The sequence below is a fragment of the Triticum aestivum genome, chromosome 2D, assembly GCF_018294505.1.
Source record: "Triticum aestivum cultivar Chinese Spring chromosome 2D, IWGSC CS RefSeq v2.1, whole genome shotgun sequence".
NCBI lineage: Eukaryota > Viridiplantae > Streptophyta > Magnoliopsida > Poales > Poaceae > Triticum > Triticum aestivum.
The window spans coordinates 410,313,681-410,319,901 of NC_057799.1; positions in this window are offsets into that span (position 1 = coordinate 410,313,681).

The following is a 6,221-nucleotide window of genomic DNA, read 5'->3' on the forward strand; positions in this document are numbered from 1 at the left end:
ATCGGGCTGAACGTGTGCTGAACTCAGAGGTGCCGTGCGTTCGGTACTTGATCGGTCGGATCGTGAAGACGTACGACTACATCAACCGCGTTGTGCTAACGCTTCTGCTTTCGGTCTACGAGGGTACGTGGACATACTCCCCCCTCTCGTTGCTATGCATCACCATGATCTTGCGTGTGCGTAGGATTTTTTTTGAAATTACTACGTTCCCCAACACAGAAACCATGCAGTTCTCTTACCCATCTGATGCAGTGCGGTTTTTCGTCCGATGCAGCGCGCTTTTCAGTCGGATGAAGTACGCACATCGATTTGGGTGTCGCGAAAAACAGTGTCCGCATTTCGGTAAATTCGAAATTCCTCTTAAACCGTAAAGAATTAGAGAGAGTGTTCTACATGAAAAACTTGCACCTTGTCGATATCTTTCCAATGGCATATCAATTGAATAATTCTGACCATCGGTTTGTAATTTTTTTGCGAAAAACGGCCGCTGCCACTCGTTGTCCGTCGCACGATTTTCAAAATTAACTTAAAACCGTAAGGAATCTCAAAAACATTTCAACATATGAAAGTTGCGCCTCGTTCATAGCTTTTCAATGGTATATTACATGTCTCGTTTTGACAAACAGTTAAAAAGCTGTCACACCCTGTTTTTCATGCCACTACGCTTAAGCTATTAGTCATGCTAAAATATGGTTTGACAAAAACTTTTGAGTGATTTGGACTATGCTTGATCTAGTTTTCTGTTTGATGTTTGCAAGTGCTCTAAAAATCAAATAAATTCTCCAACTCTTATACTTCATCCCCTTGCTCCAAACTTCTGCCCAATAACCATACCATGTGTATAGAACAGTATAGTATTTTCTTACAAAAATAATTTGGCCAAATAGTATTTTCAAAAATTAGTTTTCCAAAAACCTCTGAATTGAGATTTGCACTGCAAGTACTTGATTTGGGGTGTGAAAAATCTTTCAAAAGGTATATTTGAAACCTATTAGATATAGGACTCCCATAAACCACAAAAATATAATTTTAAAAGTTATTTTCCTATTTTATTTAAAAGCTTTTTCTTAAGGCCAGAAATGGTCTTTAATAGGGAAAAATTATTTTATTGTTCCAAAAATATTTGACAAAAATCAGGGAAACTCAGTGGACATATATTTTCCATATATAAGAGTTTCAACACATGGTCATGTTCAAAATATTGGAAAAAACCTCCCAAAACCATTTTTGCCCATTTCAAGGATTTGAAATATTTCTACAGGAAATATTTTCATAAAAATCCAAGGAAAATCCAGCAAGTCACAAATGCATATTCACTACGGGAAAACGAAGATTTGCCGTTAGTAATTTCTTTGTCGTCAGCGTTTCGTCGGGGCAGACGGCAAAGAAAAGGTTTGCCGTCATCAGCAGACGGTGAAGAATGATTGACGGAAAAGATAGATTTGCCGTCTGCAGTTTATATTACAGACGGCAAAGACTTACTTTGCCGTCTACGTTTTCTATCACAGACGGCAAAGACTTACTTTACCGTCTGCAGAGAAAACCACAGACAACAAAGTTCTTTGCCGTCTTTAATAAAAATCGCAGACGGCAAAGACAAACTTTGCCGTTATAATTAAAACCGCAGACGGCAAAGAAGAAACACACCTCGCAGATCGATCTCCCGGATTGATGAGGTGGCACTATCGGCACCACACATCTCTCCCTGGTCTCTCTCCCACGTGGCTAGGCCCCCACCACGTTCTCCCATGCCCCTCACCACGTGCTCTCTCCCAACCAACCCCACCTATTCTCTCTCCGTTATCTCTCTCGTACGCAGCTCTCTCTCTCTCTCATCTCGTGGCAGAAACTCTTGTACGCATCTCTCTCTCTCTCGTGACTCCCCAACCACCCCGCCCATGTCGCCGCCGGCCACCACGCCACGCTCGCTGCCGCCGGCCCGACCTCTCTCCTTGTCCCTCGAGTCGGCCCCGTCCCCCATCGTCCATCAAGCCTGCCACGTCCCCGTCGCCATGGAAGGGAGAGAGAATGGCGGACATGACAGGGCAGCGTGTGCGTCGTGCATGGCGGCGGCAGGCGGGCCAAGGCGGGCAAAACGACGTCTATGGTGGCGGCGGTGGACAGGGTGTCCTTCTCTCCCTCCACACCTCCTCCCACTGGCAGCCTCCTCCTTCTCTACCTCCGCACCTCCTCCCTTCGACAGCGGCGTGGGCGAGCGAGCAGGGCCTCCGGCGAGGGCGGCGGCAGGCAGAGCAGAGCAACCGACCCTGTTTACCTTCCACCTCTGGCGCTTCCTCCTCCTCTCTCTCCAACACGGGCGAGCGACCAGAAACTCTGGCAGCGGCGTGGGCAAACAGCAGTACGACTCCGGCAGCGGCGTAGGAAAACACCAGTACGGTTGTCCGGGCGAATCCAACTCCGAAGACATGCCAGTGGTTGTACATGTCTCCGCATACACCATGTCGCGTCTATTTTTTTAATAGAAAAAAACACTTTGCCTTCTGGTGGTTCGGCCGGATGACGGCGAAACATGGATTCTTTGCCGTCTGTTTTAATTAGCATTGACGGCAAATCACTGACACCGTCCGTTAGGGCGAACGCTCTGTTAGTCTGCTTTTCTTTGCCGTTTGGCTGACTGTGCTGACGGCAAATACAAAAAACTGACGGCAAATTCTTTGTCGTCATCCCGATGTATAGCTGACCGCAAAGTATCTCTTTGCCGCCTAAATGTTGCCGTCTGAGTTTGCCGTCAGCTGACTGACGGCAAAGTCTTTACCGTCAGTAATTTGGCCTTTGCCGTCTGTATCTCCCTGACGGCAAATTACTTGTTTCCCGTAGTGATTGTGATCACCTTGCAAAGCCTCATCTCAATTAAGGTCACTTTGGTTGACCAAAATGTCCCAAACCCTCTCTGACCAGAATCAAATTTGAACAACTTTGTACTACCAACTTTCTCTCCTTGACCCCAACTTTTGTGAGCATGTTCACATGACCAAATGAGGCCACTACACCAAGTGGTGCATCAAGGGGAATTGATTTGCTCAACTAGATCTACACAAGTTCGTTTCTGCTAATTTCTAGGGTTTACAAAAGTTGCATTGGCAACTTTGCCCAAATGAGCTCAAAATTGGTTGAAGGACCTAATTATATGTGCCATTTCACCCTGTGGAGTCTCATGACAAATAGAGTTCATTTTCTTAACCAAACAAGCATCAAACACCTTCTGCGACTTTACCAAAATTCCATTTTGACCTCTTCCACTAATCTCCATGGGCTCAACTTTGTACCACAGCTGCTCCTGACCCTCTACTACCTCCAGTAAGTCTTGCCAGCCCCCAGCTCAATTATTGGGGGGGGGGGGGGGTGAAAACTCTCATTTCCCTCTCTGGACAGCAGCACTTCTATCCTTTCTCACCTCTCCTTCTCACTCCAGCGCCATCCAAGGGATCCAATGCCCTCTCCACATTTTTTACTCCCTCCTAGACCTGCTAGACAACAAAGGACGCGCCCACCCTGCCTAAAAAATGGCATGCCGGCCATTTGGGCGCTCTGGAGCGCGCTACAGTGCGCTCCCACACTGTAGCCGCCCCCTGCCAAGCACCTCCAGCCACCTCGGGCCTCCCCAACGCGCCCGACGAGACGCCTCGGCGTCCGGGACACGGAACGCTGCCGGCCCCCTCCAGAATCTCTCTCCTCTCCCCTCTATGAGCTCACCCGAGCGCGTCCATGGGCGCTGTCCACGGTGCACCGCGGCCGTGCCCATATAGGCCCCTCCTGACCTCTTCTCTGGCCTCTCCCCGCTCTCCCTCTCCCCCAGCAACCTCTCGGACACTACCTCTCTCCCCCTCGTGGTCTCCTTCCCCCTCCATGGCTGGGTTCCCGCTGCTGTGCCCCCGGACTAACCTGAGCCTTCACTGCTTCCCCCGCTCCCTCTGATCGCTCTCGAGGACCCCCACGGCCTCCAGTAACCTCCCCGCCCTCGATTCCTTCTCCACTGCGGCCGAATTTCCCGGCTCCACCCTCACCTTCGTCTTCCTCTGGCCCGGCCAACAGAGGGCTCGCTGTCGAGCTCGCCGGCGACCCTCTCGGCCGCCATCGGGCGCGGTAGGACCCCCTGAGCTCTCCGGCACCCGCAGCCACATCGGGGACGGCCCGTGTCGCCGGCGCGGGGTGACGCCCGAGCCTCTGCCTCCCCAGCCGTCGCCCGCACGCGAGGAAGAAGACGACGCAGGGCGAGGGGGATGGCCCTGCAGCTGGGTCCCACGAGTCAGCGACCCACCGGCGGCCACGTCATTTAAGTGGAGGCGGGTTCGCGTGCTGGCGCCTCCCCCACACCGTTGGCCTGTTCCAAAAGTGCGCCATCGACGTCGCCTGGGCGCCTGGCGTGGCAGAGCAACTGGGTCGGCCCACGGCTATATTTCGCCATGCGCGCACGATGAGGGTAAAAGTTCTCCACTTTTTCTTTTTCCAATAGAACTTCAGAAATTCATAAATAATTCAAATGGAGTCCAAATTTGATGATTCAAATTTCTAATAGCTCCATAAATCTTGATCTATCACATGGTGCTATTTGCACATTTTTCCAGAAACTTTCTCTTCAGAAATATTTATCAAAATCCTATTTTTCTATTTCGGTGTTAAACTTTAGAAAATCACAGAGAACTCGAAATTGATCCAAATGCAATGATTCAAATTCCTAGATACCTATATGTTCCTAACTTAGTTTTTGAACATTTTTTCCAATGCTTTCTGTACCACATCAAATATTGGTCTATTTATCCATGTATAGCCAACTTTGCAATTCCCTAGGAATTTCATTTGGACTCCAAATCCAGTGGAACCAATTTCTAAATACTTCTAAAATCATTCCTTGTTTAGTGGGTACCTTTACTCATTTTTGTAAAAAGGCATTCTGTAGACAACTTGCAGATCCATTAAATCCCTTATATCCTTCATATTGAAATGTTCCAAAGTATCCACTTATCCAATTCCATTGAAATCACTTTGGTCATTCCTCATATGACCAGAGGTATCCTAGAAAAGTCAACTTCATATTTTTAGAGCACATTTATTCTTGCCTTGTTGTGTTTCTTATTGTGATTGTTTCCGACATTAGTTGACGAAGTAGAAGGAGTACTTGGAGAAGGACCAGAAGATTTCAAGACTCTGATGAACCAGGCAAGCGGCCCTTTGACCATGATGAACCATTTTACATCATAATAGCATTTTCGTTGCTTCACTGAGTGCATGATATACCTTGAATGGCAACCTTGCTAGACTTGCCTCCGTTGCATACTCCATTGATACTTGCATTGTTCATGACTCTACCCTTGCTTAGAGTTGTGTTGGTGGGTTGTAGAAATATGCTATAGTAAATGGCTACGCAAAGTGGGTCAGGGTTATACATGGAAAGAAACAAGTGTGGTTTGACATACTTGCAAACAGCCCCAGTGGGTGCCACTAATGTCCCTGGGAGATGATGATGAACTAGGTCACTACTTGGTGGAGAAGTAGTGTACCGAGGCTTGATAAAAGTGTTGTTTACAGAGATGGATTAGATTTAAGATTTGTCGACCGTCCCAACCTTACATGCGCAACCACTCTACCCTTGTATGGGAAAGGGCATTATTGATTACCTAGGCCGATACTAGCTTGGAGCCCGCATTACTAGTGACGGGGGAGAGTTGGTGCTCTCTCTGGGGACGGGGTCATGCCAGGTAGGGCGGCCATGACTGTTTTTACAGGGCACCGGACACACCGTTGGCACCCCGTGCTTGTGGTATGTGATAAATATGGGAGCGAGGCTCCACAATTTTAAGATGTGAAATGTTGGGCACGGGGGTTACTACCAATCGAGTGGACTCTATGTTAGTGTCGTCTAGGGAAAGATAGTGATTGGGTGCTTACCCCGGGTACTTGAGGTACCGCGGGTCGTGGAAAACACGAAAGTTCCCCGGATCTTGTGGGTAAAGTGTGCAACCTCTGCAGAGTGTAAAACTATTTGAATAGCCATGTCCACGGTCAAGGACAGTTGGGTGGTGCTGCTTAGACTATGTCCATATGTTTCTGGAAAACAACACGGTTTGGTAAATCTGTTGACGTGATTCGTGAGCAAGTCACGATGAGCTTGAGCTTGAGTTGTTCATAACTCTTTCTTGATGTTGATGTCTGTAACCTCCTAATACTTGTTGCAGACGCATTCATATCCTTGATAAATATGG